Raw genomic sequence first — 15,743 nt, 5'->3', positions numbered from 1 at the left:
TTACATGGAGTTGTTACCAGTGTGTTAAACATATTCATATAGGAAGAGGATGCATATTGTGCTGTGCATCCAAACTTTTGTTACTTTTTCTCATGGAATTTCCCTTTGTCCTGGCCAATTGTAATTTGGGAATGGGGTAACTTGTGTATGCATAGTATTAAGTATGACAGTATTGGAGAAGTCATAAAATTACAAATTTTTGATTTGTGCTACTCTAATGTGGGTTCGTTTCATCTGAGATTTTAAATAACTTGCAGTCTTACATCACTATAAAAATTTACACTTTATTTTGCCAGTTATTTCCAAAATGTATTGTTATACATAATGCCACTTATGTTCTAAGTTAAGTTTCACTGTAGGATAATCTCTTTGTTCCCCTCAAACAAAAGTTATAGAAGTGTACATGAAAATATTTTTAAAGAATAAATTTCTTTAACTAAATTACAGTATTTTGGGGTTTACCCCCTTAGTTATTTTTAGAATAGTTCTTTGAATTTCAGTTATTCCATTCTGCTGTTTTCTTAGGAATAGACTATTTTTAATGCGTTGTCCAGTGTTAAGTACTTTTTTGTTGTTTCTGGGTATATCATACTTGAAAATACTCCTACTAACAAAATGTTATAAATTTAGAAGTTGGTGTTTAGAACAGCTTAACTGCATTAGTCTGAGTCTGAGAGTAGAAACACCTAGAGCAGTGGTTCTCAACCTTCTGGCCTTTTAAAGACCCAACCATAAAATTATTTTCGTTGCTACTTCATAACTGTAATGTTGCTACTGTTATGAATCGTAATGTAAATATCTGATATGCAGGATGGTCTTAGGCGACCCCTGTGAAAGGGTTGTTCAACCACCAAAGGGGTCGCGACCCACAGGTTGAGAACCATTGACCTAGAGTGATACCTCATTGTGCTTTTTTCTTTACTTAGAAGCTAGATATTAGAGGGACACTTCAAATAAGCCGCTGTGGTCTTCTCCCTTATAATGAACTGGATAAGAGAAGTTGTCCCTGAAATCTGGGCAGGTTAAACAAATTCACAAATTTAGGCCTTTTGAGGGAAAACAAACAAACAAAAACAAAACAAAGAGAAGCTAAGATTTAATTAAGAATAGAACCAAAGAGAGCGCCACAAACATGTGAGTCTACCATGGGATGGGAGGTCACTGTGTCACTGAGGACAGTTGTAAATCCTAACAGCGTAATTTCTGTTGTAGCACAGTGAAAGAAACAATTAGCTCTTTCTGAAACATGAGGTGCTTTATTTTGTCTGGGCTTCAATTTCTTTATCTGTGAAATGAAGGCATTGCCTTGATTTCTGAATCTGGAGTTTCAAATTAAGTATGGTTGGTATTGTACTTAGAGAATTAGTAGTAAATTTTACAGATGTATGTTTGAATCCTTTTATTTAGAAGTACATTGGAGAAGGGGATGATCTTTCCTAAAATAGCCTTAACACTTTATAAGTGCTGTTCAGATAACTACTCAGAAGTAAAGTCATGCAAATGAATTAACACAAAACTTAAACAACAAATCTTTGTTAACATATTTTCTCTGTGCCCCTAAGGAGGAAGGGAAAATAAAAGATTAAGAAGACATTATGTTTCAAAGCTTATACCTATGGGTGGTAAACAAGATACACTGTTGTGTGAACATATAGAGAACATATTCATGGAAATTTACAACAGGGAAGATTGTGAACACTCAGAAATACCCTAAAGAGCTATTGTGGTCTAGAGTAGGATTCATAGATTTACTGCCATCTGTATTTATATAAAACATTAGATTCCTGTAACCTTGACATCACTGGTTTCAGCTCTGTTAGAAATGGTCAGTGGAGCAATTTCTGATTATATTAAGGGTTCTGTTGTGATGGAATCAGTGCTCATCTCTGGCTTTCAGACCAATTTACTACAAGAGTAGTTAAAAATAGCACTCCAAGGGATTAGAGATAATTCCAAAAGATATTACACTACATCAAATCAAGGTGTGTAATTCAACTTCTGGGTTATGTTGTGTGGATGGAACATACAAGGTTCAGTATATCCATATATATTTCTTAATTCTCACCTTGAGGATATGTTTTTATTGATTTTAGAGAAAGGAAGCGGAGGGTGAAACATACATTGATGAGAGAGAGAAACATCAATTGGTTGCCTCCTGTATGTTCCCCATCCAGGGATCAAAATCCGCAACCTAGGTATATGCCCTAATAGGGAATTGAACCCACAACCTTTAGGTGTTTGGGATGACACTCCAACCAACTGAGCCACCTACCTGCCCAGATCATTAAAAAAAAAAATTGATTTTAGAGAAGAAGGGAGAGGGGGGGAGAGAGAGAGCAACATCAATGATGAAAGAGAATCATTGATTGGCTGCCTCCTGCATGCCTCACACTGGGGATCGAGCCCACGACCCAGGCATGTGCCTTACCGGGAATTGAACCGTGACCATTTGGTTCATAGGTTGTTGCTTAGCCACTGAGCTGCATTGGCCGTATTTTTTATATATTCTTGAAATATATTTTTATTAATTTCAGAGAGGAAAGGAGAGGGAGAGAGATAAAGAAACATCAGTGATGAGAGAGAATCATTTATCAGCTGCTTCCTGCACACCCCACACTGGGAATCAAGCCCACAACCTGGGCATGTGACCAGGAATCAAACCGTAACCTTCTGGTTCATAGGTCAGTGCTCCACCACTGAGCCATGCTGGCCGTACTGAGTTTTCTATGTTTATAAAAACTCCACTGAGGATCTTTTTTCCCCCCATAGCAGTTGCTTTTAAAAATAGAATCTCAAATATTTTTAAGTCATGGTTATGGTGTGGTGTGGTGCTCTTAGCCCTCATAAGCAAGGTTAAGCCTTTCTATTGTATACATTTTTATAGTTCTAAGTTGGTGTCAGCAGATGGCAGTAGTACATAGCACAATTGCTTTTTTCTTGGTTTATGCTGTTATAAGAATACCATAATCCTTTATGAGAAACCCTTCGGGGTTTTAGAATTCAAAATTTTCCCCTTTTCAAAAATAAATTACATAATACCCTCAATAGGGCTGGGCCACCTTTATGACTAGCTGAAGTCATGTCATGGAACCAGTCATTTATTCATTTCAACAGATACTTGAGTGATTCTTGCTTGTTACACAATAGGATAGATAGCCCTCCTTGAAAAGACTTTATTCTATAGGGGAGATGGGACCTCAGATTAAGGTAGGGACTTAGGCCTCGTTGCACACAGTCTCTTTCATTATAAAGAAACCAATACTCAGGTCAAATACAAGGCCCACTTGTGAGCCCAACTCTGACCCTAATGCAGTTCAGATTTCTATTACACCAATCTGCTTCTGGAGAGGAATAGGTGCCAACTATTTGAGGATGCAGAGATACATGCAAATGGAAAACAATAGTGAACATCTTCCACACTGAAGGCCCTTAGAGGTTATTAGTGTTCTCAATGCAGTTTTTAATCAGTCATCATGCTGCAAGGGCAGAGTTAGTTCGCCAGAATGTAAAGCTCATAGGGTAAGGACTGCTTTCCCTGCCATGTCCCAGGTACCTAGAAAGGGTCCTGGCACATACTAGGTATTAATAAATGTTTGTTGAGTGAATTAGTGATTATAAGTACTTTCAAGTTCAAGAATTTTGAAAATAAAGAAACCACTAAAAATATGAAGATCTATGATCCATGAAGTAGCACCTGATTTTTGGTGTGCCTTTGAGCACTTGTGTTTCTGTGTGTGTGTGTGTGTGTGTGTGTGTGTGTGTGTGTGTGTCTGATTTGTTCCTGTCACCTTCCCCTTATGAAGACCAAGGGGACCTGGATATAGGGCTTGACGACTTGTATATTATACAAAGTATAAGCACTTTAAAATCACTTGTGGCCCTGGCCAGTGTTACTCAATGGTTAGAGTGTCAGCCTCCACACCAGAGGGTCTCGGGTTCGATTCCTGGTCAACTTACCTGAGTTGCAGGTTTGGTCCCCAGCCCCTGTCAGGGCAATGTGTCTGTCTCTCTGTCTGTCTCTCTGTCTCCCTCTCTCCCCCCTTCCTCCCTCCCTCCCCCCTTCCTCTCTTCCTGCCTCCTCCATCCTGCCTCCCTCCCTCCCTTCTCTCTGACAGTCAATGAAAAAAATGTCCTTCGATGAGGATTAACCAAAAAAAATCACTTGTGAAGTTTTTTAAAATGTAGATTTCTGATCTATGCCCTGGAGATTGACTTAGTAGATCTGGGGTGGGTCCCTGAGAGCTGCATTTTTAACACCTGGGTTAAAAACATACAGTCAAAAAATCGGCCCACAACTTAAAAAAAAAAATGAACTAGAGTTGAATGGAATAGAACATAATAAAGATATTTTTCTCATGTAACTTGTTTTATTCTCTTGTATTGGGTGGCAAATATATATTCCTTAGGCTTTTCGGTCGCATTCATTAAGAGAAACTTCATGTGTATGGAAGGATTTGTTGTTAACTTGAACCTCCCATTTTGTTTTCAAATACCACTTTCTTAATTTTATGCACGCTGAGCTCCAGAGAGTTAACTATGGACACACATGCTTTTCATTTTGCCATAAGTAAGTGGCTAGTCAAAACTAATGTGGATTTTTTTAGATAGACTTATTTCTCTGTCCGTTTTCCTTAAGTTTCAGGTTTTATTTTTCTTTCTTCAAGAGTGGTTATGGGAATAAAATCAATAGTTCAGTTATTTCCGTGTGAAAACCCATGAGGTATTGCTGGCATTGTCCCATCTTAAAGGTTAGTAGATGCCTAGGGTCACACAACTAGTAAATGGTGAACTGTGATTCAAATTCAGGTCTTTATATGGGAAAGCTCATGTGTACTCCTTAACACCTTTACTGCTTACTGTTAACAACATGAAATGGGTACTCCTCCAATCTGCACCCCCCCCCCATTCATTTCATGAACTGCTTTCCCATGCGAAAATGCCAAGAGAAAAGTAACAGGTGAGAATGCAGCAAAATTTTGGAAGATAGAAAGCAGATGGCTAAGTGGAGATGGATTTAGATTTAGCAGGGCCAGTAATGGCTACACCTGGAGCACTTACTCTGCCTGCCCCTCATTTGCACATATGCTGTTGCATGTGCCAAAGACAGGCCCATGGTCAACCCTGCTGTAGTCCACTCATTGTCTTGCTCTCCTAGATTCCTAACTCTCCTCAAATCTCTAATACTTCCTTCATCTTTAAGCTCAGCAAACCTTTTCTGTACAGAACCACAGAGCCAGTATTTTAGGCAACATGGAGGATTATGTAGGTACTTAGAAAACAAATTTTCATCTTATTGACAAAATTCAAAATGATAATTGAGTACAACTTTTCCTAATACAGGTCTAATGAGAAGGATGGAATGCTTTTGGGGGGATTATCCAATGCATAACTGGAATTCAAAGTTCACTATCATCAAAATTGATTGCAAATGTTCATTTATTAGATTTTATGTATTTTGTCTGAAAATATCTCTTCAAACATAAATACTGACAAATACTGTTGTCAATCCATGAGTGCAAACAATCATCACTTGGTTCTATTAGATTCTTCCCTGGGTATTTGCCTTTCAGCATGTGACATTGCACATTGATCACTTCCCAACTGAAGACTAGATGAAATCTCATCAACTGCACTGTTAAAAGAATTTTGAAATATGGGAATTTCCTTCACACTTGCACTGACTTTTGGAAAACATTGCTGACTGTAGTTTGAGCTTGGAAAATAGGCTATAAATGCATGTGGGTATGGAGGTGCTGCTTTTAACCGACAGCAGGAGATGTTTGTGTGCAGCTCAAGCAACAGTTGTTGGAAATTACTGAAATACATTTTGTACATAAGCATTGCTCTGCTTTGTAACTTTAGTTTGACTTTATTAAGAACTATGAAGAAGCCTGCAACAAAAGCTAATTTCCAAAGTTATTCAGTGTTGAACAATAGTAGTTGAGTGTGGTTCTTCTCATTCAGAAAAATGTCATCTTGGCTCTGAATTCAAAACATCACAGTGCTAAACGTCTTACTGCTGTGCTGTCAGACTTATTTGGTAGGGCAACTCAGGATATTCCACTTATTTGACATTCATAGAACCAATGATGGTTAAGTCTACAAGACTGAAATTCATCCTTGATACTACTGGTTCACATGTGATAGATTGAAAAATTTACACAAAGTACCTGCTGATGAATAACATCATGAACATTACATTTCAATGAAGACTTTGTCTACTTGCTACATATTTTTGCCACCCATCTTCACAGAACTTTTCAGGTTCTACTGAATTCATGTTTTCTCAACTTCTTTGAAAATACCCTTGCCTGTAGTAGTTAACCAGTCTATTTATAGAGATTAACTCAGTCACTTCAAACATGGCACTGACTCTTTGAAAAGACAACCAAGAAATATAGGTAAGTAAATCTTTTGACCCAACAAGGACTAAGAAAAACCACTTGAAAACAATTGTCTTGTTTTAAAACTTTTAAGTGACTTAGCTCTGAGCAACTCTTTTTGCCAAAAGGTTAAGCTTATTTTCTCTGGGTATGTTTCTTTGGCTGCTGCAATCAAATATGACTTGGTGCATTTATCACTGTTAACGGCCTGCTCAGCTGACAAAATGAGCCCCTTGGAAACTTACTTTGATTGCAGCCTCATTTGAGTGTTCATTTTTTTGTGAGGAAATTCTGTTGGAATGAGATATTCCATTTTAAGATTTTTAATTTTTCTGACCATTATTCCCTCCGCCATCCCCTACCCCCACCCCCGCTGAGCAATGCTGGCTGGGCAATTGTTTAAAAGTCTATCGATGGTCCTAGCTGATTTGGCTCAGTGGATAGAGCATTGGCCTATGGACTGAAGGGTCCCAGGTTTGATTCTGGTCAAGAGCACATGCCTGAGCTAGATCCCCAATTGGGGGTGTGCAGGAGGCAGCCAGTCAATGATTCTCATCATTAATGTTTCTACTTCCCTCTCCCTCTCTGAAATCAATAAAAATATATTTAAAAAACTAGCCCAGCTGGTGTGGCTCAGTGGTTGAGCATTGACCTATGAACCAGGAGGTCACAGTTTGATTCCTGGTTGGGGCACATACCCGGGTTACAGGCTCATCCAGAGGCAGAGGATCAATGATTCTCGTTGATGTTTCTCTCTCCCTCTCCCTTCCTCTCTGAAATCAATAAAAAATAAGTAAAAGTCTATGTATGAAAGAAGCCATTTAGCCATTCCAGATACCTCTCCCCAACCTATGCAGTCCTTCCCACACCTGTAGGAATCTGGAGTCTGAGACAGAGGGGCCTGGGTCTTGGATACCATCCATGATGGAGGTAGGAGTGAAAGGCTGTTCTGGAAATGTAAGGATTGAAAGTGAGAACCCTGGTTCTTGAAGTCCAGGATGTTTGAGGCTCAGCTTCTAGACAACCTGGGAAAAGATCTAAGGATCCCTTTCTGAGTAAACAGACCAGCCAAGACCAAGGACATAGGTGCCTGCAGTTGCTGACATCATCACCTGCACAGTAAATCCACGCTGAACTTAGTCAGGAAAACTCATCCCCATAACTCCTCTTCAGGTGCTTTCTCGCTCAAATAAGAACGGACTATACATTTCAGAAATGCTTTCAACATGAAAGGTGGATATTAAATAAAAGGGGAGGTGGGAGCAAAAGCTACAATATAAGAAGCAAAAGAAACTAAAAATGCTGCTTAAAGGTAAACGTACAGGAAGCAATCAGCGATTGTGAAAAAGGAATATTAAACAAAAAAGACTGAAAATTAAAATATTCAGTAGAAAGACTGGATAACAAGGTTGGGAAAATGTGCATAAAGTCAAGCAAAAAGATCAAAAGGGGCAAAGTATGAGAGAGAAAAGGAATCTCAAGGTTCAACCCAGGAGTTGCAACATCCAACAACTGAGTTTCAGAAAGTGCAGGGGAGGGAAATGGCAGAAACGTAACATGGGAAAGTTCCAAGAACTGGAGAATAGGGTTACCCAGATCAAAAGGGCACAGATATCCAGAGTAATTCATTTAAAAAGGCTCAGCACTGCCTGGTGTGCTCAGTGGTTAAAGCATCTGCCCCAGCACCGAAGGGTCTTGGATTTGATTTCCGGTCAAGGGCATATACCTGGGTTGCAGGTTTGATCTCTCTCTTCCTCTCCTTCTTCCTCCCTCCCTCCCTTCCACTGTCTCTAAAAATAGGGGAAAAAATGAATGGAAAAAATATCCTTGGGTGAGGATTAACAACATACATACATACATACATTGGCTCAGACCCAGATGCATCATTGTGTGAAATTTCAAAGATCGGGATATGAAGAAAAGATCCCAAAGGGTTCCACAGAGGAAAAAAAAAAAATCCAAAAACATCACCTAGAAAAGATCAGGAATCATAAGGTCATCGGGCTTTCTAAAAGCAGTGCTGAATGCTAGAAATGAAGGCACAATGTCTCTAAAGTTCTGGGGGAAATGGTCTCCAGTTTAGAGTCCTAGATGCAGTCAAATGATGGCAATTTTAGATATGCAAATTCTCAGAAAGCTTGCCTCTTTCATGCCTTTGTCCAGAAGCCTCCCTCCACCAAAAAAAGATTATAGATGAGGAGAGAGGAAGATATGGCTCTAAGAAATAGCCGTCCCACCTGGAGGAGAGGCATCGTGGGACAGCTGTGTCCCTAACCGTAGTGCACGGTTTGTCATTGTCCTGCTCCTCAGCTTTGCACCCACCCCTCTTTGCCCTGCTTCATGATTTTGGACCTGGGCCCTAGGAACATTTCCTTCACCCATGTCACATGGTCAAGCCTTGTCAGTGGAGGGTACAGAAGGACGTTGGAAGAGGAAGGGGCTTTTCTTGGGTTTCAGGCTTTGATTTTCTTGTTTTCTTGGCAAATCAGTCAGCAGATCCTCAGTGGGCAACTTGAGTGTCACTGGCACTTCAGCCATGGCTTCCTGGTCCAGCCTCAGCACTTCCTCCAACTCTTCTACCACCGAGCAAGACACAGTCACATCCTCTTTGCCTTGAGGAGGTGGCTCTTTCAGTGGGCCCTTTCTTGGCACTCTCCTCCCATCCTAGACATAGTAACTTCTCCCTACAACTGATATTTCTGTATTCTTTAGAGTTCTCTGTCCCTTTTTCTTAGTAGTCAATTTCCCAATTACTAGTTGATAATTCTTTCTGTTAAATTTTCTTCATTCATATTCTGGTGTTGTTTCTGTCTCCTACTAGACCCTAATGGACACACATAGTACCATAAACATTTCATCAAATGTGAGGTGGGGTTATATTGGGACAATGATAAAGGGAGACAGCTCTGGGTGGATATATGGAGGTGTGCGGTAGGAGAGCTAGCTCTTCTATGGTGGGACTCAGTGCATTACATTAAAAATGTAAAAATCCAAGAAGATGCACTAAAAGAAAAGTATGTTTAGAAATATGGCTTGAACAACCAGAAGAAAGCTAAATGATATGACAGGGAGTAATAGGACAGAATCTGGAGTAGAACAGAAGACTGTTCCTTTTTGTTATATGCCTCTTAGTACTGCTTTATTTTAAAATTTAAATGTATTACTTAAAATTTTTAAACTTACAACAGCCAAGAGGTGGAAGCAACCCAAGTGTCCATGGAACAAAATGTGGTCTATCCATACAATGGAATATTTGTTGTCCCCTGAACCTGTCTGGGTTTTCCTGAGCTTGCTCCTTAGGTTAAGAAACAGTGGTTTTACTTACATCGGTGGGTATTCAAGCAGCTCTATATCCTCATATTTCAAATGACTTGTGGGTATTTATAGCATCATTTACAACGATTTTTCCCCAATGTGTAAAAGAAAGAAAGGCTTTGTAATGGATTGCTGTATTTGAGTGACCCAGTCAGATAGTGACACGGAGGAGCACCAACAAAATAGGAAATGGGTTTATTTTACAACTGAAATCTCACGTCTGGAGTAGCTCCTGGAAGTCCTCAAAACCTTGGTGAGTGTCGCATAAAGACTTTTCTATGAAGAAAACAAACCTTCTTCAACAAGCGATAATTGTTTAAATTCTCATTCTTTTTTCTCTTCTCTCTCCAAGTCTGATGATGTGGACCAGAAACGTCTTTATAGAAATGCTTGAATTACAGGTCTGAGAGAATCATGTGGTCAAGCCCTGCAGCCAGACACTGATGCTGTTCGATTGAAGTGAGGGCTGATGGACACACATTCTGGTGATCTGCAGAAGATCAGGCTGTGAAGCAGAAAAGATACTAAAGAGTTTTTATATCATAGAAAGTAGAAAGGGATTAATCAGTTTTTAGAGCTAGGACTTTTTAAATAACAGATTTTTGGACAATTCTCATTCTCAGTGAAATATTCTACTTTATTTTTATATTTATTTTTTTAAAGTTTTTTGTTTTTTATTTTTATTGATTTCAGAGAGGAAGAGAGAGATAGAAACATCAATGATGAGAGAGAATCATTGATTAGCTGCCTCCTGCATGCCCCCTAGTGGGGATTGAGCCCGCAACCCGGGCATGTGTTCTTGACCGGAATCGAACCCAGGACCCTTGAGTCCCCAGGCCAACACTATTCACTGAGCCAAATGGGCCAGAGCGAAATATTCTACTTTAGATTTTTAAATTTTGGGTGTCAGATTATTTTTTTAAAGTGGTAAAAAATATTAAATTGTAACAATAAGGGGAAACATTAAAAAAATCATTATTGTTGAAAATATTACATAGGTCCTCCTTTTTACCCCATTAACCTCTTTGAGCCCGATTCATTCCCCCCACCTCAGGGCCTCACCATCCCATTGTCTGTGTCCATGGGTTATGCATATATGCATACAAGTTCATTGGTTGATCTCTTCCCACCTAAACTCCCCTGCCTTCCCTCTGAGGTTCAAAAGTCTGTTCATGCTTTTATGTCTCTGGGACTATTTTTGATCATCAGTTTATTTAGTTCATTAGATTCCACATATGAGTGAGATCACGTAATACTTATCTTTCTCTGTCTGGCTTATTTCCCTTAGTATAATACTCTCCAGGTCCATCCATACTGTTGCAAATGGTAAGAGTTCTTTCTTTTTTATTGCTGCATTGTATTCCATTATGTAAATACACCATAGTTTTTTTATCCACTCATCTGCTGATGGGCACTTAGGCTATTTCTTAGTCTTAGCTATTGTAAATTGTGCTGCTTTGAATATAGGAGTGCATACATTCTTTCTGATTGGTATTTCGGGTTTCTTAGGATATATTTCTAGAAGTGGCATCACTAGGTCAAATGGCAATTCCATATTTATTCTTTTGAGGAATCTCCATACTGTTTTCCATAATGGTGCACCAGTCTACATTCCCACCAGAACTAGGGTTCTCTTTTCTCCACATCCTCTCCAGCACTTGTCATTTGTTGATTTGTTTATGATAGCAATTTTGACAGGTGTGAGGTAATACCTCATTGTCATTTTAATTTGCATCTCTCTGGTGATTAGTGACTTTGAGCATTTTTTCATATGTTTCTTGGCCATCTGTATGTCCACTTTGGAGAAGTGTCTATTTAGGTCTTTTGACCATTTTTTAATTGGATTGTTTGTCTTCTGTTAAGCTGTATGAGTTCCTTATATATTTTGGACATTAACTCTTTATAAGATGTATCATTGTCAAATATGTTCTCCCATACAGTGGGCTTCCTTTTCATTTTGTTGATGGTTTCTTTTGCTGTGCAGCTTTTTATTTTGATGTAGTCCCATTTGTTTATTTTCTCCTTAGTTTCCTTTGCCCTAGGAGAAATATCCGTAAGAATATTGCTACAAGAGATGTCTAAGATTTTACTGCCTATGGATTCTTCTAGGATTTTTATGGTTTCATGACTTATATTTAAGTCTTTTATCCATTTTGAGTTATTTCTTCCATATGGTGTAAGTTGGTTGTCTAGTTTCATTTTTTTGCATGTATCTGTCCAATTATCCCAAGACTATTTATTGAAGAGACTGTCTTGACTCCATTGTATGCTCTTGCCTCCTTTATCAAATATTAATTGAGTGTAATGGCTTGGGTCAATTTATGGGGTCTCTGTTCTGTTCCATTGACCTATATGCCTGTTCTTGTGCCAGTACCAGGCTGTTTTGATTACTGTGGCTTTGTAGTATAACTTGAAATCTGGCTTTTGTGATTCCTCCAACTTTGTTTTTCTTTCTCAAAATTGCTGCAGCAATTCGGGGTCTTTTTTTAATTCCATATCAATTTTTGGAGTATTTGTTTTAGATCTGTGAAATATGCTGTTGGTATTTTAATATAAATTGCATTGAACCTCTAGATTGCCTTGGGTAGGATGGACATTTTAATGATGTTGATTCTACTAATCCATGAACACAGTATATTCTTCCATTTGTTTATATCTTCTTCTATCTCTTTTTTCAATGTCCTGTAGTTTTCCGAATACAGGTCTTTTACCTCCTTGGTTAAGTTTATTCCTAAATATTTTAATATTTTTTTGTTGCAATGGCAAATGGGATTGCTTATTTAGTTTCCCTTTCTGAGAATTCATTATTGGTGTATAACAAAGCCATCGATTTTTGGGTGTTGATTTTGTACCCTGCTACATTGCCAAATTCATTTATTAAATCTAATGGGATTTTTTGGTAGAGTTCTCTATGTACAATAACGTCATCTGTGAATAATGAGAGCTTTACTTACTCCTTTCCAATTTGGATGCCTTTTATTTCTTCTTTTTGTCTGATTGCTGTGGCTAGGACCTCCAGCACTACGTTGAATAAGAGTGGTGAAAGTGGACATCCCAGTCTTGTTCCAGTTCTTCGGAGAAATTGTTTTAGTTTTTGCCCATTGACTATGATGTTCGCTGTAGGTTTGTCATATAAGGCTTTTATCATGTTGAGATATGCTCCCTCTATTCCCACTTTGCTGGGGGTTTTTATCAAAAATCGGTGTTAGATTTTGTTGAATGCTTTTTCTGCATCTATTGATATGATCATTTGGTTTTTGTCTTTCAATTTGTTTATGTGATGTATCATGTTTATTGATTTGCAAATATTGTACCAGCATTGCATCCCTGGAATAAATCCCACTTGGTCATGGTATATGATCTTTCTAATATATTGCTGGATCCATTTTGCTAATATTTTGTTGAAGATTTTAGCATCTATGTCCATCAGGGATATTGGCCTGTAATTCTCTTTTTTTGTAGTGTCTTTATCTGTTTTTGGAATTAGGGTAATGCTGGCCTCATTAAAAGAGCTTGGAAATGTTCCTTCCTCTTGGATTTTTTAAAATAGTTTGAGGAATATATGTGTTAGTTCTTCATTGAATGTTTGGTAAAACTCCCTTGTGAAGCTGTCCTGACCTGGGCTTTTGTTTGGTGGGAGTTTTTTTTATTACTGCTTCTATTTCATCCGTTGTTATTGGTCTATTCATGCTTTCTGATTCTTCCTGATTCAGTTTTGGGAGATTGTATTTTTCTAGGAATTTGTCCATTTCATCCATATTGTCCAGCTCGTAGGCATGTAGTTGTTCATAGTATTGCCTTACAATCCTTTGTATTTCTGTGGTGTCAGTGGTTACTTCTCTGCTTTTGCTTCTGATTTTACTTATTTGGATCCTCTCTCTTTGTTTCTTGATGAGTCTTGCTAATGGTTCATCAAGTTTGTTTATCCTTTCAAAGAACCAGCTTTTGGTTTTATTGATTTTTTGTATTGTTTTTTTGTTTGTTTCTATGTCATTTATTTCTGCTCTAATTTTTATTATTTCCTTCCTTTTACTTACTCTGAGCTTTTCTTATTTTTCTCTTTCTAATTCTTTAAATTGTTGTGTTAGATAACTTATTATCAGTTTTTCTTTGCTTTTTTTTTTAAGGTACGTCAGTAGAGTTATGAACTTCTCTTTCAGGACTGCTTTCATGATGTCCCTTAGATTTTGATTGTTGTGTGTTCATTTTCATTTGTCTCCAGAATGTTTTTTATATCTTCTTTGATCTCTTTGATAACCCATTCATTGTCTAACAGAATGCTATTTAGCCTCCATGTATTTGATTGCTTTTGAGATTTTTATTGTAGCTGATTTCTAATTTCATGCCATTGTGGTCTGAGAGATGTTTAATATGATTTCAATATTCTTGAATGTGGTCTATTTTTGAAAATGTCCCATATGCACTTGAGAAGAATGTATTATATTCCATAGCTTTGGGGTAGAACGTTCTGAAGATGTCAATTAGTTCCATCTATTCTAGAGTGTGATTTAGGATTGCTATTTCCTTGTTGATTTTTTGTCCAGAAGATTTATTCAGTGATGTCAGTGGGGTATTAAGGTCCCCTACTATGATTGTATTGCTGTTGATCTCTCCCTTGATATTCTCCAGAAGTTTTTTTATATATTTAGATGCTCTTATATTGGGTGCATATATGTTTACCAGAGTTATAGCCTCTTGTTGTATTGATCCCTTTAGTATTATGAAGTGGCCTTCCTTATCTCTTGTTATGGCCTTCACTTTAAGGCCTATTTTGTCAGATATAAGTATTTCTACACCAGCTTCTTTTGTTTTCATTCCCATTTGCCTGAAAAAAATTTTCCATCCCTTCACTTTCAGTCTATGGGATTCCTTTTTTCTATGGTGGGTCTTTTGTAGAAAGCAGATATATGGGTCATGTTTTCTTATCCATTCAGCTACTCTATGTCTTTTGATTGGATCATTTAATCCATTTACATTTATGAATATTATTGACTAGAGGCCTGGTGCACGAAAATTCATGCACTCGGGGGTGGAGGGGCCCTCAGCCCAGCCTGTGCCCTTTCACAGTCCGGGACCCCTCGGGGGATGTCCACCTGCCAGCTTAGGCCTGCTCCCTGGGGGATCAAGCTTAAGCTGGAAGTCAGACATCCCTCTGACAGCCTGGGAACCCTCTGGGGATGTCTGACTAATGGCCATTAGTTGGACATCCTTAGCGCTGTCAAGGCAGTTAAAGCAGAGCAGAATAATGAACCATGTGCCAGCTCTAGTTCTGAATCTGATCTCCAGACTGTTTAAGAATCAACATCTCAACACAGATCACAGTCTCGCTCCAAATTTCAGGAGCTTAAAGCTAAGCATTTTATAAAGAAAGACACTGCCACCGTTTGGCCCCTGAACTGGCATAGCAAGTTATGTACCTGCAAAGACTATATGAAAATGTATGGCAATCTAGATGTCCTGTTCCTAACAGATGAATATGACACAATTCTGGCTTATGAAAACAAGGGCAAGGTTGACCAGGCAGCTGACAGGACAGATCCTTTCATGGACACCCTTAACATCATGAACAGAGTCCAACAAATGGAACTCATTTGTGAATATAATGACTTGAAGACTGAACTTAAAGACTATCTGAAGAGATTTGCTGATGAAGGCACGGTTGTAAAGAGAGAGGACATCCAGCAGTTCTTTGAAGAGTTTCAGTCAAAAAAGAGAAGAAGAGTAGATGGGATGCAGTATTATTGCAGCTAGAATGGAGTATGGCACCTTCTCAGCCAGGCGGTGGAAATGCCACTTACTGATCGAGGAATAAAAGAGGCATATTTCACATTTGCTCCTCTTCCATCCTCTCTTTTAAGAGGCCTCCTCCTCTGACCTTGAGCTTCCCTCACTCTCCTTAACTGCAGTAGCCACAGTGTTTATGCTGATTTCACAACCAGCATTCTTTCTGACTCAGCTAAAAGCAACTCATTCCACAGACTTCAGCTCCCACCACACCCCCAGTCTATCCAGGGTTATTTGCTTGTAAGTTTTAAGAAATTTGAG

The 15,743-nt window shown here is 38.5% G+C and overlaps 1 pseudogene; it reads left to right on the top strand.

The window, feature by feature from the left end:
• The first annotated feature begins 5,250 nt into the window (after nucleotides 1-5,250).
• Nucleotides 5,251-15,449, top strand: LOC111825267 (annotated as a pseudogene).
• The last annotated feature ends 294 nt before the right edge of the window (nucleotides 15,450-15,743 follow it).

This window comes from Myotis lucifugus, unplaced genomic scaffold (genome assembly GCF_000147115.1).
Source record: "Myotis lucifugus unplaced genomic scaffold, Myoluc2.0 scaffold_19, whole genome shotgun sequence".
NCBI classification, from domain to species: domain Eukaryota; kingdom Metazoa; phylum Chordata; class Mammalia; order Chiroptera; family Vespertilionidae; genus Myotis; species Myotis lucifugus.
Note: the sequence above shows the minus strand (reverse complement) of the source record. Positions and strands in the feature narration are given on the sequence as shown.